The 26211-nt window shown below is 39.8% G+C and overlaps 1 protein-coding gene across 3 annotated transcripts in view; it reads left to right on the top strand.

Annotated features, from left to right (window-relative positions):
* The window catches only part of ZNF608 (zinc finger protein 608), a 90784-nt gene that overhangs the window by 16208 nt on the left and 48365 nt on the right, over nt 1-26211 (top strand). The gene's annotated exons all lie outside the window — the stretch shown is intronic.

The following is a 26211-nucleotide window of genomic DNA, read 5'->3' as shown; positions in this document are numbered from 1 at the left end:
CACGTATGTATACACACACATGCACTCAACCACACATTAATAATTTTTCCAGCAAAAGCCACAGTGCTTCAGAGAAGCATTAAATGCTTTTGTTGATAGCTTATAGTTTTATAAACTCTAAATGAGCTTATTGCCTTTTAACCAGCACTAAATAATAGAAGAACCTATGAGCCCCCACATTGGACGGCAGCCAAGCAGCCAAAGAAAGAAAAAAAAAATAAAAGAGAACTGAATGGTTTAATTGTAGAGCAAATCATTTGTTTACAGATTAAGACCTATTTGGTAGCCAAATCCTATGGACAAGGAGGTGAAAGAATGAGGCACTAAGGTACAGGAAATGAGCTTTATATTTTGTGACTAAGTCCTGCTATTTTTGCCTCCTCGTAAAGCAGAGGAGGCAAGGAAAAAATGAATTGTTTAACAGCAAAGACTGCTGAGCAAAGTGCACATATTAAGTAGGAACAAAAGGGTGGGAGAAGAGAAGCGTTGGTGCGCTTTACATGCTGACAGGAACCTGACAAGTGGAGCTGCTTCCAGCTAAGGGGCACCAGTCGGTGGCAAGAAGAGCTGCCCTATTTTGTTTTCCGTCTGAATGACATGGGGGAGAAATGCTTCTGTTAATGTGAGCAAACATAATACATTTTCTTTCACCTCTCTCCCTGAAATGCAGTTTGGCTTGCTTACAAGACCTTTTCCCCCTCTTTTTTTCCTCTTTCTCCTCTTTCCTTTTTAAGAGCAACTTTTTAAAATGGGCCTTTGTTTCAGTATCATAATTAATTAGTTGACAGTTCAAATGGTTAAGAAGTGGTTGTGGTTCCTGCTTTATTGTTGTACAACATTTTTTTTAAAGACCCACTTACAGGTGGCCTGAATATTTGAGGGTATCATTTTCATGAGTCATTGGTTTAAAGATCAAAGTCAAGAAAGCATTATAGCAGAAGTGGAGTAACCTCTACAGTAAAGGTGGTTTAAGCTCCTTCTTTTTCAGTAATTTATAGACTTTCAAAACTTATGTTTTGAGTTGAATTTTCTGTGACTTCTTTACTGTAATTTCCTCACGATCACCACCTTGAAAATGAATTTATGAAGTCTGAACAGGGAAAATGTATATTGGGGGAAAAAAACTTCATGGAAAAGAAAGCATTTTATTCAGAACATCCCTGCTGCCAGTAGCTTAGTAGGCAAAGCCTTCTTGGAAAATGTGTCATGATTGTTTGTGTGAAAATTGGCTTTGATTTGATCAGATTTTGAACCTTCTGAAGTACATGGTTGGCCTGTGTAAAACGGGCTATAAATATTCCTTTTTCCATCTTCATTGGCCATAGCAACTTTCGCACGAAAGAGTGGGCATAGCTGTTTGGCAAATTGTGTCTGAAGTAATTGTAAAATATGCTTTTACATATGCTTTTATCCCCTTTAAATTATAATAAATTGGACACTGAGTTTTTTATCCCTTTGACTAATGGCAAGTTTATGTAAAGAAAAATCAAAAGATGCAGGAAAAAAATAATTTGTTGTTCAAAATCCAGCACAGGAATAGGAAGTTTTTAGTGTACATTATATGGTGTAGTTTCTGTATGGGAACAGGGGAAAAGTTAATGAACTTGAGGTGTGGCATTTTAAGTGCTTAGCAATGTTATGTGTTGTTTCTTTTCATATTGTTTGATTGAAATTTACGGATGGTATATAAAATGTTACCCTCTGCTTATGTATAAACAAACATAAAGAGCATTGCCAGTAGCTTGTACTATTAAAAATACTACTCTCTCAAACGGTAGTCCACTAAATAGTAACTTCAACAACAATGTTTTTCTTAGTATTTTTTCTCGATATTTAGTTACTGCCGTATTTCCTTATCCAGTGAATGGGATCTAGAACATGTTGAAAGTACATGTAGCTGTATTCCAAGTAACAAGCCACATTACATGTAGAGGCAGAAACTGGTTGCTTTGAAATAAGTAGCAGCATTAGCACTAACATCTCTGCAAGTATGCTGCATTGAAAGTTATGTAAGAATTTGGTCTCTTATATGCAGTCTAATTATATGCATATTTCTGTACATTTATGTCCCTTTGTTTTCTCCCTAGGCAGTGAAATGACTATTTCCATTGGAACATTAAACCAGTCTGTTATCTGATACCTATTTGGTAAAATGAGCATTGACATCATATTTTAAGTGATTGAAAGCAGTGTTCTAAGTGACCCTTAAAGAACTTTACATTATATTCTGGTATTGTGATTTTGTTCAAATTGTACTTCAGAACTTGTATAATGTGACTGGCAGAGCTACAAAACCAGTCTAATAGGAAATTTGTAACAGGAATTTTTAAGGCATAGCCTCTGCATTTTTTTGCATAATATTTTTTTGCATCTACTTAAAAGTATGTAAGTTTATTGTTGTTACTGCTTCTACCAGATACACAGATGGTCTTCACACTAAGGGTTAAAAATGGTAGCATTGAAATAATGGGTGAAGTTTCATAAATTCTCAAGAAAAAATTATTCTTTTTTTGTGAGTATGTAAGGCTTAACTATCAGTAGACAGATTCACTCCAGGGTAACTCTTCCATTTTTGATCAATGTAATGAAGTATGTAATAAAAAGTTAAGGGTTTTCTTTATCAGTAGTACCATATCCAAATACTTGGTATACTTAATGAACTTATCTGTGGCCTTGGTAGAATAAAAAACAATAATTAAGCAATGTTGCCCTGAATGTGGGTCTCAGTAAATTCAAAAGGAAATTTCCATTCTAAATCAACAGTGTAAACCCAAGAAATTATTTAATCTCAGGATTTGGGGAAATTTGATACAGGATTAGTTTGATTTTTCTTGTTGTACTGGAAGCCAAGAGGCTCGTAAAATTCTGAGAAAAAGGAAGCTGCTGACATGGTTTTAATTCATCATGATAAAAATAGCTCTGGATAATATTTATGGTGGCATAAGATCTCTTTCTTATAATTATGTTTATAAACTTGTATTTCATTCAAGAAAATCTATGCTTTTCTTGAAAAACTGAGGGAAGGGTGAGTGGTTTAACCTGCACTAACAAATTTTCAATATCTTTCAGGAGACAAACCTTTGATAAATTTAATTACCAAGGTCAGAGTACATTTTTCTCTGTCCTGTTTGGCCTGCCTTTATATGGACTATGGGTGGTTTTGATCTGGTCTTGCATCTCTTGCACAAAGGAGTCACTGTGTTTACTTACTTTTGTGAATAAAAACCAGCTCCATGGATGAGGAGTGTGACACCTTGTTGTTCATTTTCATACTTCAAGTATTTTCAGTGTTTTGACTTAAAAAAGGTTGTCTGCTCTGGAAACTGAAAGCCAGTATACCAGGTTTTCCAGGTAATTAGGCTAATTCGTTTTAGTCATTACTAAATTTGTAAAGCATTCACTGAGAGACCAGGCTATGAGCAGGGAGGAAATATGAGTTACTTTGAGATTAATTGACTCTCCTTTTAAATTACAGGTTAATTTAAAAATAAACTCATAGCCCATTTTAGAGTTGAATTACTGCATTCATTGGTTTGGGGTATGAGAGCAAAGCATCATTACAAGTTTGCTTTAAGTCAGGCTTCCCTTAGAGGGACCAGTACCTCCGAGGCTAACTCCTCTTAGAGACCTACAGAAATTCTTCGATATCTTTATGGGTTTGCAAGTGTGGACGTGGGCTTTCTTGTTTTCTTGATTTGCAGACACAAAGGGTCACATTTTTGCTCAGTTCTCTCACAGAAGGTTTGGCACAGCTCTCTTACAAAACAGTGTCTGCACATGTCTTGGCTGTACTGTAGTCTTCGCATCTGGATGTGTAGTGAAGTTGTATTTGTGAAACGGGTGTGAATGGAGCAGTGCCAGGACACAACTGGTAGCTGACCACCAGAGTGTGCCTCAGCCTGCAGGTATCGGTGGAAGAGTTTTGTTAGGTTTCTGAAAATAAAACTTGAGCTGTAATCCCATGTGGGTTTTAATGGCATCTACCCAGAATACTATCAATACTCATCGCCAATGAGTACTTTCTTATTTTCCCTCCTTGTTTTCTACAAGGTGGGCCATTCCCTAGCTGGCTTCTGTCAAAAAGAAAAAAAAAAAATGTCCAGGTGATCACAGTAGTGTGCTTTTCCTAGTCCAGTGTCAAACTTGTCTGGGATGAAAGGTGGAGTTACATGAGCAATGTGGAGGGAAAGGCAGTGAACTCCAGAATAGGTGAGGTGGAGCTGCTGATTAGTATCTGTGTTTGATACCCTTGTTTCAATTTAGCTCGTTTGCAGCTGTAACAAGATGTGAGACTCCAGCCTAAATGTATGGAGTTTATTTAGGTATTTAGACTGACATTTGCAATCTTCTGGTTAACCAGAACAATTTATTTAAAAAAAAAAAAAAAAGGCACTGAAAATCTTTTTATTTTATCACAATACCTGCTTTTTTCACAAAGGCTATCACTACGTTATGTGTAATTCTTATTTTTCATTTCCACAAGATGAGTGATTATTCTTACTTTTGCTTGCATTTGTGTAATACTAATTCCTTGGATTTTAGTCTCACATTGTAGTGGCTTTTTCAATTTTTCCCATCTCATGCCATACTTAATGTTAGTAGAAGAGGTGGAATACAGGGAGAAAATTTTCCTCAAGGCCCTCCATTTCTGGTTCTCTGGTGTACTCTGTGAGTTTCCCCTGTTCTTTCTGTAGACTTATCAACTGGTTACTGAGGAGAGAAAAGTATTTCTAAATTTATAGGAAAATGTGTCATGAATCCACAAAAATATATAGAAGTCTCCAGGATAAGCTGTGTATCTGGAACAACTCTCTCAGGGCTTTCCTTTTTGAAAAGCTTTCATTAACCTGAAGGGGCAGTGCCTGTGGAAACCTGATTGATGAAATGCTTGTCTTTGCTGTCCTTTGCTGTCTTGGAAGTCTCCATCTAGATGACCTCTTTAGCAATATTTGAAACTTCTCATCTGGCTGTCCTGTGGCCAGGTGCTCTGGATTTAGCTAGGAAGAATATCACAGATAGCAAGAAGGACAGGTTTTTCAGACATAATGGTAGGAGCCAGAGCTGAGTCACTTCGTATGAATGAAGCTCACTTAGTTAAGACCTTGAGTTCTTCAGGGGAAGCTGTTTGGGGAGGCAGGGATGGGGGGTTGGGCAACATTGTGTCTTCTGGTCATGGGGAGGGTTCTCTCCCCCCTCCCCCCTTTCACACTTAAAACCAGACCCTGGAAAACACATTTTTTGGAGCTGGCGCAAGACAGGAACAGCCTTGTCTTTATGGCACTCTTGAGTGCTAAACAGTCTTTTGGGGATCTTTCATTGGTCCATTGATTGACCTGTGTACCTGGTGAAATAGTTAATGGTAACCTGTGGAAACAGGTAGCCATATCATTCCTTGTGCAACTGATATAATTTGATAGATTCTGCGCTTATGTGCAAGTCTCTTGGAGTGGTAGTGATATTAATGTAGAAATGGCATGCTGTTGTTCAGCATTTAATGCACATTAGCTAGCTTTCTATCAGCTATCCCAGGATGAGGAAGTAAAAAAGCACTTATTTGGAAAGGAAGAAACAGCAAGAGAGTGTAAGCCCTTAGCAAGGGAAGGACAGTCTCTTCACTGAGTCTCTGTGTTGCCCACTTGAGGTTGTGACACATGAATCTTGGCTTTGTTGTTCTTCTGTGGTCCTAGCCAGATACTGCAAGTGCTGTGTTTAATGCTGAAATGTAGCTTGTCAGTAACCAATGTAAGTCAGTGAACATTTTGTATGAACTTGTTTCTCTTAGATGTGTTTTCACAGTGCAAAGAAGCCTGTGTCAGTAACTAATTGCCAAAGGGTTAGTTTTGCTTCGGTGCGCCAGCATTTTCATATAGATGCTTGGATTTCAAGCTACTTTCATCCCAGCAAGAGAACCCTAAGAAGCACAAGACATGTATATTGGCTGTTAGAGTACTGGGGACTGAAAGCAAAACACCATCTTTTCTGGTTACAGTTAACCTCTGGTTGAACTCTAGATGGTTTGAACTGGCACCAGCCCCATCTCTCTCTTCTGGAGCTTCCTCTTCCGAATTTGTACATACAGATACCGTGGGAGTTATCATGATGAGTGATGCCATTTACAGGGCAGTGGAGAGCTAGCTTGAATGACCTGGCCTGAGAAATGTGCTTTAGGTAGTTCTAGAAAGAGACAAAGATATTTAATGTATGGGGCAAATGAGCACAGCAATGACAAAAGAGTTTCCAGACTGTTATTACTTTGTCTAACCTAATTAAAGATCTAAAGACTTGTATTAATAAGCCACAGATATGTTCTGTGCAGAGACCTGTTGTTGCTTCTATATAACTGAGGTTGAAGAAGTGTGCATAACTGGAGAAAGTATTTTTGTGTGATGAGTGTGGCTGTAAATCTTGTGTATCTAGAAAATGGAGGCTATCTTTGGTTTGCCCACAAAATCTATGACTAATTTAGTGGATATTAACATTGCCTTGGATTATCAAACAGTTTCAAAGTATGGGGGAATGTTTGTTCCCAAGCTGTTAACTTTCTGAAAAGTCACTGTATATGAGTTAATTAATGATGTTTATAGGATCAGTATGTTGTTCAATAAGCAAATTCCTCACGTTAATTAAAAGAGTCACAATCTTAAAATGCAGTTATCAGACCTTTTAAAAGAATGACTTGTGTGCTACTCCTTGCAACCGTTTTAATGAATTAGAAATAAAAATCTAATAATGAGTACATTTTCTCTCTAATGAAACTAAATGTGGAGATCATTTCCCCTTGTGTCGCTGCCATTACATCAAAGGTGTTGTCAGTATTAAAATTTGAATACCTCCTACTTAGTCACCACTGAATAAACTTGGTTTTGATTGTAACTTTACAGATTAGCAGTTTCTTACTGTCCATATTGCTCTCCAAAGCACAAGGGTAGCCTAAAATGGCTGCAGATTATGATGTATGGCTGCTCTTGTGAAGCTGCAGCTGTGAATCTCAAAAGAGGATGTAACCATGCAGAATCACTCTTTTAGATGGTCATTAGCGCTGCATAAGTACAAGCCTCTTTTTCAGATAGCATTTATTCTTCACGGTTCTTCTACTAGTATGTGATGGCGATGTCATTTGCCAAGCATTGAATAACAATGAATGTTTTATTGAAGTACAGTATTCTGAACCAGTGCTTTTTTAAGATGTTTAAGTGCTTAATTTTCATTTGACTGCTCCTTTTCATGCAAATGTGAGTGTAGCAGAAAAAGCCAATACATCCTCCTCCCTTGTGCTAGTGTGATGTATTGGACTAAATGAAGGCTTGTGTGTGGGAGAAGGAAACATAGCTTAATTTGTCAGTTATCCACTGGCATCCTATCCTACTCCAGTTTTAGTAGTCCTTCTTCATTTTGCTTAGAACAAAAATGTGCAAAAAAAAAAGCAGAAAGCTTTCTGTGTGATACTAAGGAAAAAGTGAGCCACAAAACAGTCTCTTCTTTACACCCAAACTGACGGAAGACCAAATTCTAGATTCCTTTTATGTGAATGAAAAGAGGAATTTCAATGCATGGTTATTTCATTCTTTTTCCAAGGATCTCAAAGTACTTGAAGGTATTACAAGTTCATTTCTGAAGGGCACATTTTTAATGTGATTAACACTTACAACTATAGTAAGATTTTTGAACAGTCTAGCACGTACTTTTCCCATTATGAGAATCTGAGGTAAACCCATACACCCAGTGTGCTTTGTTCTTTTGAACATGTGGCCTCTTGTTTTGATTTGTGAGCTGTTTTGAAAATCTGGCATCAGTTCTGAGTTTTAAGTTCTAATTAAATATAGTACACAGTCTGGCCATAAGCTTAACAATACCCAGAGAGAAGGGGGGGGAGGGGTGGGGGGGAGGGAGGGAGTTATCCCCACTTTATAGTCAGTGAAATTGAGATGGCAAGAACATAGAGTTACTGAAAATTGCCAATATATTTCCATACTGAATAGCTCCATCAAAAGTGGCTTTCAGAGCCTAAATTCAGACCAAAAGAAATGTGTTTGTGATCTCAGCATTCCTAGGTTTTAGAACCACAAAGCAAATTGCTTGCATTACATCATGGAAATCAGCCATACTATGCCATAAGCACTGGCTGTATCCATTGCTACATTATCACAGAATCACAGAATTGTCTAGGTTGGAAAAGACCTTGAAGATCATCCAGTCCAACCATCAACCTAACATTAACAGTTCCTAACTACACCATATCCCTTACCACTAAGTCGACCCTACTCTTAAACACCTCCAGGAATGGGGACTCCACCACTGCCCTGGGCAGCCCATTCCAACGCCTAACGACCCGTTCTGTAAAGAAATGCTTCCTAATATCTAGTCTAAACCTTCCCTGGCACAGCTTGAGGCCATTAGCTCTTGTTCTATCAGTTGTTACTTGGTTAAAAAGACTCATCCCCAGCTCTCTGCAACCTCCTTTCAGGTAGCTGTAGAGGGCGATGAGGTCTCCCCTCAGCCTCCTCTTCTCCAGACTAAACAACCCCAGTTCCCTCAGCCGCTCCTCGTATGACCTGTGCTCCAGACCCTTCACCAGCTTCGTTGCCCTTCTCTGGACACGCTCGAGTCATTCAATGTCCTTTTTGCAGTGAGGGGCCCAAAACCGAACACAGTAATCGAGGTGTGGCCTCACCAGTGCCGAGTACAGGGGCAAGATCACTTCCCTGTCCCTGCTGGCCACGCTATTTCTGATACAAGCCAGGATGCCATTGGCCTTCTTGGCCACCTGGGCACACTGCTGGCTCATGTTCAGCCGGCTGTCAATCAACACCCCCAGGTCCCACTCTGACTGGCAGCTCTCCAGCCACTCCTCCCCAAGCCTGTAGCTCTGCTGGGGGTTGTTGTGGCCCAAGTGCAGCACCCGGCATTTGGCCTTATTGAAACTCCTACAGTTGGCCTTAGCCCATGGCTCCAGCCTGTCCAGATCTCTCTGCAGAGCCTCCCTACCCTCGAGCAGATCAACACTCCCACCCAACTTGGTGTCATCTGCAAACTTACTGAGGGTGCACTCGATCCCCTCATCTAGATCATCAATAAAGATGTTAAACAGGAGTGGCCCCAAAACCGAGCCCTGGGGGACACCACTCGTGACCAGCTGCCAACTGGATTTAACTCCATTCACCACAACTCTTTGGGCCCGGCCATCCAGCCAGTTTTTTACCCAGCAAAGCGTGTGCCCATCCAAGCCACAAGCAGCCAGTTTTGCCAGGAGAATGCTGTGGGAAACGGTGTCAAAGGCCTTACTGAAGTCAAGGTAGACAGCATCCACAGCCTTTCCCTCATCCAGTAAGCAGGTCGCCCTGTCATAGAAGGAGATCAGGTTTGTCAAGCAGGACCTGCCTTTCATAAACCTGTGCTGACTGGGCCTGATCATCTGGTTGTCCCACATGTGTTGTGTGATGGTACTCAGGATGAGCTGCTCCATCAGCTTCCCAGGCACCGACGTCAAGCTGACAAGCCTGTAATTTCCCGGATCATCCTTCCGACCCTTCTTATAGATGGGCGTCACATTGGCCAATTTCCAATCTGTCGGGACCTCCCCGGTGAGCCAGGACTGCTGGTAAATGATGGAAAGCAGCTTGGCGAGCACCCCACCCAGCTCCTTCAGCACCATCGGGTCTATCCCGTCTGGTCCCATGGACTTGTGTATGTCTATGTGATGTGGTAGGTCACTGACTGTCTCCTCCTGGAATGAGGGGGGGTCGTTCTCCCAGTCTCTGCCTTCTGGCTGAGGAGGCTGGATTCCCTCAATACAACTAGTCTTGCTATTAAAGACTGAGGCAGAGAAGGCATTAAGCACCTCAGCCTTTTCCTCATCACTCATTGCCATGTTTCCTCCTGGATCTAGCAGGGGATGGAGGCTCTCCCTGGTCTTTCTTTTGCTGCTCACATACTTATCTTCAGACTCTAACATAATTTGGGAATGTGAAATTATATTCACTTGTTTGGGGGCAGAACAACAGATACTGTGTTCTTTCTATGGAACAGTGGAGAAATACTCCTTAGAATTCATGTGCTATGACACTAATTTTAATAAAACACATTCTGTTACTTATAAACAGTACTGAAAGCAAGTGGTCAGTCTTCAGTAGATACTCAAGCTAATCCAATCTAGGATAGTTTAAATACCTATTTCTTTGCTGTGTAAGAGTGAAGAATTTTCTGTATCATGCCTACAGAGCTCAAAGCAGCTTATCCGATTTTTTTTTGCCATTTTCTCTACAGAAAATCTAGCTTGCAATGTGAGAACACGAATGAAGTTCCTTGCTTATATTCAAAGATCAGCCAACTCTGTCTCTGTATCTCGGATGTCTCTGTGTGCTTTTTCCAGTGTTTTTGTGTGTGTGTGCGCGCCTTCCTTCTCTATCCTCAACACACAAGCAGTGCATCTTCAGGTGTCTTTGATCCATTGGTCATTGTCTTTGATCCACCTTGGCCATTAGTCATATTGCTTCTCCACTGATAAAGGAAGCTTTGTCCTCAATGCAGTTTTAACAGTACAGTATCAGGGCCTTTCACATAAACGTTGATATCAAGGAGGCTTTGCAAAAACATGTAATTTTGCAGAAATACAAACTGAGTTGTATTTCACCTTTTGTATTTCAGGTACAACAAGGAAAACTGATTAGGTTGGTTTTAGTGTCCAAAAGGAGTGAAATTCCAGAAGCAAATAAAAACAGTGACAAGAAAATGTAACTTCTTCCTTTTTCAGTTACCTGAAATGCTAATAGTAATACAAGCAAGGTAGCTTTGTTTCTAATCTGTCAGTATCCCTTTAATGTAATTTAGCACTGATACTATTTTCTATGTTCTCAGATAGAGTAGCTCCCTCAAAATTGAAAAATAAGTATGCCATTAATTTCAGTATCTGAGAATTTTGAACTACTTTGTTTGCAAGTAGGCTTTGAACTAAAATACTGTGTTACATATTGAGAACTGCGTCAACCAGGGCCCTTTTTATGTTTTATTGTAGTACAGTATTTGCTTTAACCCATTTAAGAGTCAGTCGAATAAGAAGGAAAGGTAGCAGAGGTGTAATAAACACTGGTTTAATTTTTACAGCACAGTACATTATAGAACTATAAAATTGTGTGATTAGCTAAGTCATTAACACTGTCTTAAAGCAAATAAGTGTTTAGAGCTTGACACTTAGTGCTGAAAACCTTTCTAATAGTGAATTTAAAAAGTAACCCGTGTTGCTTGGAATAAAGATTCTGCTGCTGTGCATCATCAGGAGCTCTGTATTAGTGCTATCATCCAGTTAATATATTCTAATGCACTCCCTGTTTTACAGCACTCATATCTATATTATTTTGACACTTCCTTGAGAACTGTGCCACGTAGAACCTGCGGAGCATTTGTACAGGATCACCACCAAAAATAAGTAATTGACTTAAGTCCTGCCCTCCACTTTATGAAAGTGTTTCTTTTCACTTGCTGTTTTATCCTGCATTTATTGGCAGTGAGTTAGGAGACATAGTAAGAGCTAATCTAAGAGTCATTAGTGTCAGTTAAAGTCTTCACTTTTCTAATAGGATCTCATTGATCCAGGTGTTATGTTAGTTGTTTATGCTCTTAAATTAAAATTTTCAATTATGATTGAAGAGATCTCTAATTGCCTGGTATAAGACATCTCAAAAGTCCCGCATTTTTGTACACAGACTGCTCAGTGCTTTCTGAAAATGATGCCTTTAAGTTGGAAATTTAGAAAATCTTGACCTGGTTTTGAATACAGTCTAAAAATAGATAAACAGTCTCTCTTTTTAATTTGCTAGGTACTGGAAGGCCACTCCTGTCAAACTTCACTCATGTCACTTGGTGCATTAAGTCCAACATTTGGTATTAGTTTGTAACAGTTCTGTCAAATTTGAAAACAATATTAGAGAATGTTTGGAAGACAAATTTCTTGTCCCAGCCAGCTGAGCCAAACCATGGCCTTTTCATAAATTTAACCTCTTTTCAATCCAATTCTGCGCCCGCCCCCCCCCCCCCCCCCCGCCCCCATTATCAACTGCACAAACTGCACAGTGGTGGAATCACTTTCTTGTTTTATTATGCTTTTATTAAGTTACTGTTTTGGAAGACATCTGCTAGATAAATGTTTTCTCAGGTTAGCTTTTAAGCAATCAAATTGCAAAATCACTACTCCTCATAGAATGACAGAGAGAACACTGAAATGAAAAACTTGACAGATGTTTTAGGGTGGCTCTCATGTCATGATGTTCTTTTTGGACATGTAGGAGAAACATAGCCTTTTTGGATATATATCAGAGAGAATCTAATCTTTTCAAACAGTGGATATATTTCCAAAACTTGTCTAGGATAAGATAAAAAGTATTCCTAAAACTGTGTTAGCTGTTAAGCTACAAGTGATAGATCTTTAAGGACCTGGTGTGTTCCAGACATTTCTTTCACTATCAGAAAATAAAGTGCAAACCTAAGTGAGCAAAGGATTATCACACACAGTATTAAGCTATTAAGCATCAGTGTGTGTTTAAGATGTTGTATGTTTCTGCCAGCAGTTGCCATCTCCGTGGCTGCGCTGGCAAAATGATTGTGTGAGAGTTATCTGTCCCCATCAGTGCAAAGTGTACACTGCCTGTGGTTCCACCTCTGCAGAAACTAACTTCAAACTGAGCTGTCACTGTCACACTTTCCCACAGACGCTGGATAACTAACTGTCATGTCCAGATGAATCCCACCAAAAGTGTAAGACCAGTTGTGGGATTTTTTTTTTGGTCAGATCTGAGTTTTCCACATGTTCATGGACCCTCACCCTGCCGTTTCAGTGGAGGCAAGGGGTGAAGACATGCAACACAACAAAGATGCAAGGGATATTGATGGATCAGTAACCGTGGTAATGCCTGTGAAACCTCAGGCTGGAATTAGGACCTCTAAATGCGAAAAGGTGCTGGGGACATCAGCCCATCTGAAGTGCATCTGTACCAATGCACACAGCATGGGTAACAAACAGGAGGAGCTTGAAGCCATGATGAAACAGGAAAATTATGATGTAGTGGCTATCACAGAAACATGGTGGGATGCCTCCCATGGCTGGAGTGCGCCTGTTGATGGCTACAAGCTCTTTAGAAGGGATAGACAAGGAAGGAGAGGTGGTGGGGTGGCGCTATATGTCAGGGACTATTATGATTGCTTTGAGTACAAGTGTAGTGAAGACAGGGTGGAGTGTCTTTGCGTTGGAATCAGGGGGAAGGCCAACAGGACAGATGTTGTAGTGGGAGTCTACTATAGGCCACCCACCCAGGACAGAGAGGTGGATGAAATATTCTATAGGCATTTAGGAGAAATCTCACAATCGCTTAACCTTGTTCTTGTGGGAGACTTTAACTTCCCAGACATCTGCTGGAAATACAACACAGCAGAGCAGGACCAGTCCCGGAGATTCCTGGAATGTGCGGAAGATAACTTCCTGATGCAGCTGGTGAGCAAACCGACCAGAGAAGGTGCCCTGCTGGATCTCCTCTTTGTGAACAGAGAAGGACTGGTGGATGATGTGGCGGCTGGAGGACGACTAGGGCACAGCGATCATGAAATAATAGAGTTCTCTATTCTTAGGGAGGCCAGGAGAGGGGGAAGCAGAACTGCCATCCTGGACTTCCAAAGGGCTGACTTTGTCTTGTTTGGGCACCTGCTTGACAGGATCCCTTGGGAGATGGTCCTGAAGGGTACAGGGGTCCAGGAAGGCTGGGCACTCTTCAAGAAGGAAGTGTTAATGGCACAGGATCAGGTGGTCCCCAGGTGCTGTAAGAGAAGCTGGCACCACAGAAGACCACCCTGGCTGAACAGGGAGCTTTGGCTGCAGCTCAGGGAGAAAAAGAGAGTTTATGGCCTTTGGAAGAAGGGGTTAGCCACTCACAATGATTACAAAGATGCTGTGAGGTTATGCAGGGTGGAAATCAGGAGGTCTAAAGCCCAGCTAGAAATTAATCTGGCTTCAGCAGTCAAGGATAACAAGAAATGTTTCTACAAGTATGTGAGTAGCAAAAGAAAGACCAGGGAGAGCCTCCATCCCCTGCTAGATCCAGGAGGAAGCATGGCAATGAGTGATGAGGAAAAGGCTGAGGTGCTTAATGCCTTCTCTGCCTCAGTCTTTAATAGCAAGACTAGTTGTATTGAGGGAATCCAGCCTCCTCAGCCAGAAGGCAGAGACTGGGAGAACGACCCCCCCTCATTCCAGGAGGAGACAGTCAGTGACCTACCGCATCACATAGACATACACAAGTCCATGGGACCAGACGGGATAGACCCGATGGTGCTGAAGGAGCTGGGTGGGGTGCTCGCCAAGCTGCTTTCCATCATTTACCAGCAGTCCTGGCTCACCGGGGAGGTCCCGACAGATTGGAAATTGGCCAATGTGACGCCCATCTATAAGAAGGGTCGGAAGGATGATCCGGGAAATTACAGGCTTGTCAGCTTGACGTCGGTGCCTGGGAAGCTGATGGAGCAGCTCATCCTGAGTACCATCACACAACACATGTGGGACAACCAGATGATCAGGCCCAGTCAGCACAGGTTTATGAAAGGCAGGTCCTGCTTGACAAACCTGATCTCCTTCTATGACAGGGCGACCTGCTTACTGGATGAGGGAAAGGCTGTGGATGCTGTCTACCTTGACTTCAGTAAGGCCTTTGACACCGTTTCCCACAGCATTCTCCTGGCAAAACTGGCTGCTTGTGGCTTGGATGGGCACACGCTTTGCTGGGTAAAAAACTGGCTGGATGGCCGGGCACAAAGAGTTGTGGTGAATGGAGTTAAATCCAGTTGGCAGCTGGTCACGAGTGGTGTCCCCCAGGGCTCGGTTTTGGGGCCACTCCTGTTTAACATCTTTATTGATGATCTAGATGAGGGGATCGAGTGCACCCTCAGTAAGTTTGCAGATGACACCAAGTTGGGTGGGAGTGTTGATCTGCTCGAGGGTAGGGAGGCTCTGCAGAGAGATCTGGACAGGCTGGAGCCATGGGCTAAGGCCAACTGTAGGAGTTTCAATAAGGCCAAATGCCGGGTGCTGCACTTGGGCCACAACAACCCCCAGCAGAGCTACAGGCTTGGGGAGGAGTGGCTGGAGAGCTGCCAGTCAGAGAGGGACCTGGGGGTGTTGATTGACAGCCAGCTGAACATGAGCCAGCAGTGTGCCCAGGTGGCCAAGAAGGCCAATGGCATCCTGGCTTGTATCAGCAATAGCGTGGCCAGCAGGGACAGGGAAGTGATCTTGCCCCTGTACTCAGCACTGGTGAGGCCGCACCTCGATTACTGTGTTCGGTTTTGGGCCCCTCACTACAAAAAGGACATTGAATTACTCGAGCATGTCCAGAGAAGGGCAACGAAGCTGGTGAAGGGTCTAGAGCACATGTCGTACGAGGATGGGCTGAGGGAACTGGGGTTGTTTAGTCTGGAGAAGAGGAGGCTGAGGGGAGACCTCATCGCCCTCTACAACTACCTGAAAGGAGGTTGCAGAGAGCTGGGGATGAGTCTTTTTAACCAAGTAACAACTGATAGGACAAGAGTTAATGGCCTCAAGTTGCACCGGAGAAGGTTTAGACTAGATATTAGGAAGCATTTCTTTACAGAACGGGTCGTTAGGCGTTGGAATGGGCTGCCCAGGGCAGTGGTGGAGTCCCCATCCCTGGAGGTGTTTAAGAGTCGCGTTGACATAGTGCTTAGGGATATGGTGTAGTTGGGAAGTGTCAGTGTTAGGTTAACGTTTGGACTAGATGATCTTCAAGGTTTTTTCCAAACTAGATGATTCTGTGTTGCAGCTATAGGAAAAAAGAAGTGATACAAGACTGTACCCTTAGTTAAAATTGCCATTACAAGTGTCCCTGAAGCAGTAAAGCTGTGGAAGCTGACACTGCCATGGTTACCTGAGCAATCAATCTGGGACTGACATCTCTTTGCTTCAGCTGTTTACTAAAGGGGAATTCTGCATTATGAGTCTGCTGCTTGAAATGCTTCCTGCCTGTGTGTCCTTCCATGTGTGATTATGACCCTCTTAGCTGTGTCAATTTGACTAAGAATATGCCATCCTCCAGTAGGATGTGTATGTGTAATATTCCAGATAAGAATAAGTTAAGGGAATGTGTGTCTGGAAGACCACAGCAAAGTGGGAACTTTTAAAACTGGCTCATCTGACAAAGAATATGTCTTTTGGAGCTATGCCTCAAGGTTTAATTTCCACATTACCGGCTCTGGGGCAGCAGAGAGAGTCTAAAAATATTCATGCTTCTTGCCCCCTCTTTTCTCGGAGGTTAATTGCTGACACTACCTGAGATAGCTTATGTAAATGTAGCTCTGGAAAGTCCCCACAAACAAAACTTAGATTGCATACCCTTAAATACCATACTGGTAGAAATGAACTCAGGTTGTTCACAGCCGTGCTGTAAGACATCTCTATTTCTAGACCCTTGAGTAGAGTCCAGACAGGGTAATTGATGACTGGACAGTGATTGGACCAAGCTTAAACACTATCCAGTTAATATTGCTGCATTTAAAACACCAGCAACAGGTTGTTTGAGGTCCATCTCAACAGGCATGTTTACATTTGTACAGAGGAATAACTGCTCCCTTTGGAGGTATATTCTTTCCTTGTTTTCATTCAATTATATGTAAGAAGAGTAAGCCTCTAGTCAGCCACCCTACATAGAAGTCAGTAAGAAGGGCACAACTGTGGATTTTTTTTCCACACACTTGAAGACTGAAATGAACCTGAAGAGGAGTTGGTAGTATTTCTACTTTAGTTTTCTAAGTCATTAGTGAGACAGAGTAAATCGGTGCTTTGAATGCTGGGTAATTTGTTTATAATAGTAAACAGCTCTGGTTTTGAGGGAGAGAAAAGCCATCAAACACTTCTGTGCATGGTTGTTCATTTCCAAATATCCGAATAATGATTGAGGTTGTGTGATTGATACATTCAGCAAAGGAACGCATAGAAGTTGTTGCCTTTATCTACCAAATAGCTTTTGCAGCCTTGCACAACTTCCCATATGTTAATGAAAAACATTTTCTGAGAAATTGGCAACTTCGTGCTTTGTAGCTGATGCCAGCTTTTTTCATGGACCAGTCCAAGGCAGAGCAAAGGGAAAAATGCCTTGTTTTAGTTCGTGAATTACTCTGACAAGCTTTCACATTGTCCCACCTCTTATTAATATTCTTTTTGATGTGAGCTTGTAAAACAGAGGATTGGCTGTTAATCTCTGGGATCTCAAGGGCTTTTGGCAGTGGCCTATAATTGATGTGTTCACATGGCTGTTGTCTGACTACTGATGATTAGACAGCAGTGTTATCTCCCAGCTAAATCAGTGTTACTTATAAATCACACTTGATAAACTGCAGTTTTATTTCTTCAAAGGATCTGTACATGTCTGTATGGTTTGATAGAACTGCCAGAGTAATTTCATGATATGACAGTTTAGATTAGGTTTATTTTTATTTTAGTTAAGCAAAATATTTGAACTTATACCAAGCATACAAAAATGTTTCTTTTTGTTTGATTGTTATAAACTCATCATGCAATGGTTAGAATAGAAAGGATATGTACAGTCAGGGCAGAGCAGAGAATAGAAGGTGCAGGTAACTGCAGAATATAACACATGAAAAGCGGGATACTTGGACTACTGATTTTTTTTGCTTTATTTGAACAGAAAGGGAGCTTCATTTGCAGCAGCTGTTGATCACTCTGTTACACTATAAAAATAGTCTATGAGACAGTGTAAGAAAGGAGGAAGTTAAAGGTTAGATTGATGTACTGAAACACAAGGTGTTTCAACAATGGTGTGTGGGATTTTCTGGGTGAAATCAGGTCCTTTGCATGCCTCCATTCTTTCTCAGCAAGACAGGAATGATAAGCTGTTACTGAAACTCTGCAAATGTAAACTTTAGTCTGTGTTTGGGTACTTAGAGAGCATGCTAATGAGAATCCCAAGATACAAAGGCAAAATCAATAAGGAGGAATGGCTTTGAGGTAGGGACATGAGAACTGAGATCTCAAGGTGACCTGTTTCTAAGTCACAGAAAGGACAAGATGTGGCTGTCTGTTAAGTAGCCTATAGTCAGATGATTTGGTGCTGATGGTGTAGATGCTCTCCTGAAAGAGAAATAAGGGAACACTAAAAGAGTGTTTCTCCTTTGCTGAAACAGAATGGCCTCAGAGCTGAGGCAAGTAGGTAAGTAAGTTTAGAAGGGTCTTCCCTGCTGTCTCCAGTTCTTGCATTTGCCTTCATACTGTAAACTTAGTCCTTCAGTCTCATTGTTAAGTATTATTGGAGACTTGCATTATTACCATGTTCCGTAGAGAAGGGGAAAAAAAAAAACCACACCCAAAACAATTTGGAGGGAATAGGTATTATGGGTTTCCTTCTCATGAGGATTATTTTCCTCTTAAAAATCTTCATTGTACATGTATTATTTCCAGAATTTTTTTAGAGCTCTTGAAAAATTATTTGAAATGCTAATCACTTTTCTCCGTGATAATACAAACACTACAGTACGGAATTCTGCCTGTAGTTATGCTTCAGTGGAACTACTCTGGATCTACACCAGAGTAAAGTTATATACCAGTTGAGAGAAAAAAATGACATATAAGAAATTGGCTTTCCCTAAGATGCTGTAAGTACCTCAAACAACATTTGAGAATAAATATTTTATTTTTGTTAAGAACTATAGAAAATCAGCAGCGGTAGTTGTAGGCTTAGCTAAAAAATAATGCTTCAGTTCTTTTTTCAGTTGAACTATAACACTGAAAAGGAAAGCTTGAAAGGTCATTTTAGAAGTGTTTCCTTTAGTGACTTGCTAAATAATTATGAATGTGTATGTCACATTCTTAAAAGTAATAATACTGTCTTGTTCTTTAAATAAAATTAGGACACGATATCATACACTTGGTGGTGTTTGTAGCTAATACCATGAAGTTGGTCTAAGAAATATAGAGACAAAACTGATACAGGATCCTACATCCTATTGAAAAGCCGATGTGGGAGACCTAGGGCAATAATAGAGGAATATATTAGCCAAAGATCCACCTGTCTTGCCCAAAAAGCCTAACAACTAGCTAAATTAAAAATTATGGGGTTTGTAGACACTGATAAATATAGGGCCATGAAGTCAAATGATAGATTTTCAGAACATGCTAAAAAATGTCATCCATAAAAATGTGGTTAGGCAACTAAAAGTTTTTGGTATACATAGGCCACCAAGGAAGCTCAGTTTTGTTTCTGAGGATTATAGAGGTTCTTTGACAAGCTTTTGGAAGAGAAATTAATAGTTTAGCTGATTTTTCTCAACAAAAAATTTACTGAGTTGAGCAAGGAACAGTCTGAATCATAATGTACGCAACTTGGCACTCACAAAGTAGAGTAGTAGGCAAATGGGTAAAAGGCAACAAAAACCCAGTGATAGGCCACTGACAGGCAGGAAGTTAAAGAGGTGCAAAGAAGCCGTTTCTCTTCTGAGTCTTGTTTGCCACTGGATTACACATTGCGTATTCCTGTAAAAACTCAGTTATATTGATTCTCTGTATCCCTGCACTCCAGAATGGCTGAAAAGGTACCTATTCTACCAGACTGCAGTCACATCATTGAATAACTGAAACCATCTTTTGGTATGGAGAACTTCTCCTGCAGGGTCATAGGGTTGTGGTATGATTTGCTTGGACATTGAGAATGAAAACTTGAAACATAATGGTTACATGCATTCAGTCATGGTGCAATTAGATTATCCATTATCTTCCTATATACAACTAAGAGTGGGAAAATTTTCCTTGGTCAGTTGGTGTCTTGATATGTCATAGAGCAAACATAGCTTCATTCTGGACTCAAAGTCTCACACCTGTTAGAAATAAACATTGACAACTTCAGGGTACCATTTATTAATAATGCTGTGAGATTTTTATAAGCAAATACCTTACCTTTTTTCAGGCTCAAAACCCTGAAAGGTTGAGTGTAACAAAACCTTGACAAGCCAAGAGGTCATCTTTAAGATGAAAACCTTTTTTTCTTTAAAATGAAAAGCTTCTAAAGGGTTATAGAACTTGATAAAGCAGTACCTAATCTTTACCAGCAAATGGTGGTGCCTCAGTTTTTACCATATTCAGTCACATGACACCATCTGATACTGGATATCATCTTATGCACATTCTGTCTAAACCCAAATAGTTCAGAGAAATTCCTTACTTGACTGTGGAATACAGTGTAATCTTTCTAGGCAGGATAGGTATCTTGAGTGAATTTCAGTGTTTGTTTATTCTGTATTCAAGCTTAGCAAAGCACCCAGGCTCACTGAAGAAAAGTTTGGAAGTACAGACTGAAAAGCTGAACAGGAGAAATCGAGTTTCAATGGAGAAAGGTGTTCTAGATACCTGTGGCCAAAATTATTTCAATGAATACAATTTTGTTTGTCTGAATGAAGAGAAATGTCTTTACTAGAGATTTGCAGGTGGTGATCTGGGCATCCTCCCAGGATTCTGCCAAACATTAGAGTTGACATACAGTTTTTCACAGATGCAGTCTTTGGCAGAAGGATATCGCTGGCAGCTGTCAAATGCTAATCTTTCCCACAGTAAAACGGGTGAATGGCTTTGGGAAATCCCAAGCATCTGAGCTAGAATACAAGATATAAGAGAGGACAAGGAATTTTCCTTGCCTGTTGTTTAGCATCTCTGTTTCTGCATAAGACCCTACTTAAAGCTTTGAGTTTTCGTCATGGCCCTCATGTTATATTAATGCTGTCCTAAAAAAATATTAACAATATCGTGTCAGTGGAGGTGCTGTAGATACAGTTGCATGTCTGAGGAGGTCTGAAGGTCTGGATGTAGAAAGAACATGTAACTGTTGAAAGACTGTGAGTTTGCAGGTGTGTGTGCTGCTTCAGCAGTGAGTGGCATAGAAGATCTTCAATAAAAGGGGGAATTTTTTCTTGTTCCTTGTAGTAAAAGATTAGTAGCATGTAAGAGTTTTAAGTGGATTTTTTTGCTTAATAACAAATATTCAGAATATTGAAACTATTCCAGATGTGATTTGCTGATTTTCTGGGGGAAAAAACAAGTGTCAATTAGTGTGTCTTTCGCTTGCTTTTTTCTTTTTCCTTTCTCTCCAACTACTCAGTTGATTTAAGTGGAGAAGTTCATTTTAAGAGTAGGAAATACTTGGAATCTCAAAGTAGATACTACTTCAGTTAGTTCAGCACAATTACATGTCAGGTTTCTCGTCCATACTACAATAGTTGTAAAGCATAAGCATATTTTTTTTATTATTATTCTCCAATGTAGGTTTTTAAGTCTAAAATTTGGATGAAATTTAGGCAATCTGAATCTCCTTCATCCTTTTTTTATATTCAAGCTATTGTGATTTGCAACTAAATTGACCAAATCAAGTAACTTCCTTAGTACCTCTGACTTTCCTGCATTTTGAATGTAGGCCTGTAATAGATATGTCTGTCCTGTGACCAAAGCTCTTTCTACATCCATGTCTTGTAGTCTTTCCTATTTTCTAAGCATGTCCTTCATGGCACTGACATTCTCTTCCAACAATTTGTTATAGAATGTTTATTTTCCAAAAATGACTTTATTAGATAATAAGCATGGGTTTGAAAAAGTAAAATATCTTTATGTAATGACTAGTGTTTCAAAGGTATAATAAAATTTTTCTCATTTCAAAATTAATATGAGTTTATTTAAGAAACAAAACGTCAGTTCTGTTACGTATGGTGTCAAAACGCTTCTGAGTGGCCTCTTACATGAATTCAAATGTAAGAAATACTGAATTAAGTTAAGACTTTTTCAGATTAAATGGAAATTCTTCATGAAGTAATTTTTTTTTACATGGTAGAATATGAAGGAATAGCTTTAGTTTTTAGATATGTAAATTCTTTGTGGGGCAAGGTTTGTAGTAAGAAGAGATTTGAAATGAAATGTCCAGAAATGCAGACACACTCACACACAAACATTATTGCTATGTCACATTCTCCCACATTTGTTTTCTTCCAAAGTATCATTGATTTACTTAGAATTACTTCTGATTTATGATGCTGTGAATAAGATTAAGGATGAGGTCTTCTGAGGCCACTGTTGCTTTAGAAAATTAAGGTAGGAGCAAGCATACTTTATTTAAAACAAGGTTATCTCCCTTTCACCTTAAAATTAGAGAAAGACATTTGGAGAAGGCAAAACTTCCATATAGGAATGAATTCCTTTATTTCCTGTTTTTTATTTCAGATTTAGTGATTCTGTGAAGTATTAATTTATAACTCTAAAGAACTTGTCAATGTCGTTTTCAAGGTTGGAGGTTTCTTACTCCTTTCAGTCTACAAGGCCTCTTTTTTTGAAGGATTTAGTTTTTTAGGTATATCCCATAATAGTATTTGGATCTTCTTTCCACATTCTTTCTACTAGGGCAGACATTCCTACTGGGAATGCTTACAGTAGATTTTTTCTCAATTTAAAAATCAGTGGTTTATTGGAAGGGCTTATCCTGAGTCTTAAACCTGCTCCTCTGCCTTTCTCCAGACTCTATATTGGTAGATGCATTAAATGGCTTTTGGCATGTATATTTCAAAATCACATGGTGGGTGACACTGCAGTAGTGTATGACCCCATTTGGTCTTAGATTGGTACACTATGTGGTCATTGAGATGTATCTTCAAAGATACACCTTCATTAATGAGGTGGAACTACACACACATTCATAGTTCTACATGTGATAGCACACTTTGGTCGTTCACATCATGTGGCCTGGCTGCATGGCAGCTGTTTTCTACTTTTCATTTTATCATTTATGACAGAAATGTTTCACACTTAAGATACCCTCTGAGAGTTTTCAAAGTTGAAATAAATGAAATTTATAGGTACAGAATACTTAATAATATGATCAAAAATTGTTAATTTAAATCTCTGTGAAGTGATTTTATTTTGAATACTACTGTAAATCTGCTTCTGTCAGATTAGTACCATGTCAAATAGGGCCATAGGTGTTCCTGGTATATCACTCTTCTTTCATTCAGGTGAGTTTTCCACAGGAGTATGTGAGAGACTCTGTCCCATTAAGACTTAAAATTCTCCCATTTCTACAGGAATGGGAATATGATATGGCTGATTGAAACAGCATGATGTTGGGCATTCTTATCTGGAAAGTCCCCTCAAATCTGTGTACCTTCTGTGAGCTTGGCATTACCCACTGGAATCTCTCCTGGTTGTCAGGAAATTGTGTACAAAGGATACAAAATGCTGCTTTTCAGACATAATTTTAGAAGCTTGCACTTCATCAGGAGGATGAGTTTTGATGAGCAGAACTTAATTCCAGCATGTAAATTGCCTGAGTAACTGAAGGAGAACCCTGCTTATTAGAAAGTCTTGCCTATTTCTAGTTAGGATAATATTTCTTCTCTCTTTCATGTGCTGTTCCTCATACTGACTAATGTTATGCAGCTGCCAAAATATTTTTTTTTTTGTCATGTTCAGATAGAGGAGTGTTCCATGGAGCACTGACTACATTGCTTGGCAGGCATTCTTCATTTTCTGTGAGCTTTCTACTACTAAGAGCCATAGCTCTCTGATACAATCAAACACTTGGCAGTGGAAAGCTGCCATGAATAACACCCCAGCTTTGTAGTCTTTGTCACTAATCAGCTCTCAGAAGCTCTTGGAATTAGGTGAATGAAGAAAATATTGCTTGAATATTTGTCTTTTTTTGAGCCCTTTGACTATGTGTATAAAGAGAGCATCTATGTAAATAACCTTCCTCAGATTTAGATTTTCATTCTCATATTGGAATCTCTCATGTGATAAACACCAAGGCTACTGCTCAGTATGCGCCCACACCTGGGAATAATCATGCAAAAATAACAGTGAGAAACTGCAGAGCATCTGTTCTTGACATTAACTTTCCTCAGTTTGACAGACTGCCACCACCAGATGTTAGTCTTATGTGCCTTTTTTCCACTGGAGATGGCGGCCTTCCTGCCTCTCTCTTTGCTTCTAATAGCTTACATCAGTGCCCTTTGGAGAATTCATGAAAGCAATTGTGTCACCACTATGATTGCTGAGAACCACCACTTTGCTGTGCTGACGTTACAATTATCAAACAAGATGGGATCATTTTAAAATGTGGAAAACTAGAGCAATGTTTAAGCTTAGCATATTTTTTTCTTGTGAGTAAGGTCATATTTGTGCAATGAACATGAACTTCAGAGACAGTAAATGTCCACTTAATTCTCGGCCAAAGGCTTAGCATTTTAATTTACAGAGCAACAGCCCCTTTTACTGAAATAGCCACTCTGTGGCCTTGTCCTGTGTGTTTCTAGTGGAAAACATGAACATTTATTAGCAGCTCTAAATAAACCAGAACTGAGTGCAAATATTTGTAACAAAGAATTCAGTAAGGTACCCTGTCAGATCCTTGCTTTCTTTAGCTCACCCTCACTATTTATAATACTTGGAAGATGGAAGACACCTTTGCCAATTTAGTCTATGTTCATTTAAAACATTGGCTAGTTTAGTATGATAATAGCAAACATTTTGTTTTATCTCTGGCTTTGTGATGAGTATATTTCATGGAAGAATGCTGTTGAATGTATAGTAGAAGGTTTTGCACTGCTTTGCAAAACACCATGTAAACTATCAGGCCATTCATCAGCATTTCTTGGTTTTATAAAGGGATGTGGCTTAGCTTTTCTTAAGCACTAGGCTCCATCTCCCTGGCAGTTAGAGATTCTGGTTCTCTTCTGGCTTGAAGTAAGATACATTAAGAACTCCTCTAAATTATGCCTGGGGTACATATTGACCCCGTTTCATTGACAGAGCCCCATTATGCAGCCAGTGCTAGGGAGCAGGGCTCTGTGCCATCCAAATGTTTGCCTCCACTTGGCATCAGACAGCCAGAATCTGTATAGTGTAGAATCAGTGTCCCCCTATATTAGGCATACACGGTTACTGTTTTATGTTATGCTTACTATTAGATATTGCAAGTAACAGCTGCTGTTGGGGGCCAGTTGATAATTCACTTGACTACTTGCCTATGTGCATTCAAGTCTGCTCTGCAAAGCATTCTTGCCTGTGCTTGAACTCTGCAATTGCAACGGCAGAAAGAGAAGAATAGAGATATCATTGCTTGACTGCATTGTTTTTATGCCACAGGAACTCTGCTTTACTCAGTTGAGTTTTGCTGGTATTAGCAGGTTTTTACTCCTAATGGATGCTTTTTAGTATTCATATTTTGCTTCGGGGTTTTTTTTGTGGTTGTTGTTTTTTTTTTTACTTTGTTCTATCTCTAACCTGAAGATTATTTTAGTCCTAAATAACAAGATCCCCCCCCAAATTACGAAGAGTTTGGATAAGAATGTGGTTATAGGTCCTTCCTCTCTCCTCCCTAGTTCTAGGGTAATTGAGATCAGAATCCAGGCTGATCATACAAAGATCATACAAAATATTTTTGTTAAATATCGAGCACACTTAAGGTTTGTGTGCACAATTAAAAGTGTTGGCTCTCAGTTTGTATGTATGAATGATGCTCAAAGCAAAAGAATCATTACAAAGGCCAACTGTAACAATTGTTACAATTTTTTAAAAGTTATTTTTAATTTTAGATTTCCATTTTATTTTCTCATTATGAAAAGTGGCCATGTGATGAAGTGAGCTGATCTGTGATACAAAGGATATATAATACAAAGATAATACTCTTTAGTCCTTTATTCTCTTTGTATCCTTATCTTCCAACTTGGCCTTAAAAGAAAGCAGAGTTAACTTTGATCTACATTAAGATCCATTTGAATGAAACCTAGATGACAAGGTACAGTGAGTCATTATATATTTACTGTTGAGTTGTCTTATGGGGTCCAAAATTAAAAACAACATAGACGTTTGATCATCTATTTGAAAGCAGCTAGAAAGCAGCCATTTTGTAAAAATCATTGAAGAATGATTTATTGGTGTGATACCTATGATCCAGTGGGCCAAATAAACATAAGTGTGCCCACTCATATCCTCATATAGCTGTCTTTATGCGACAAAGGACCTTATGGCCACAGCAAAGTACTGAGAACCCTCAGGCCAAATCTGTATACAGAAAATCTCCTACTAGTAAATTGGAAGTCATATGGGAAAGATAACGTCTTCAGTTCATATAGAGATATTGTCTCTGTGTGAATTGTCTGTGTGCAGACTAATTGTCT

Source organism: Strix uralensis, chromosome Z (genome assembly GCF_047716275.1).
Source record: "Strix uralensis isolate ZFMK-TIS-50842 chromosome Z, bStrUra1, whole genome shotgun sequence".
NCBI lineage: Eukaryota > Metazoa > Chordata > Aves > Strigiformes > Strigidae > Strix > Strix uralensis.
The sequence above is the reverse complement of the archived record's forward strand: the minus strand, read 5'-3'. Positions and strand labels throughout refer to the sequence as shown.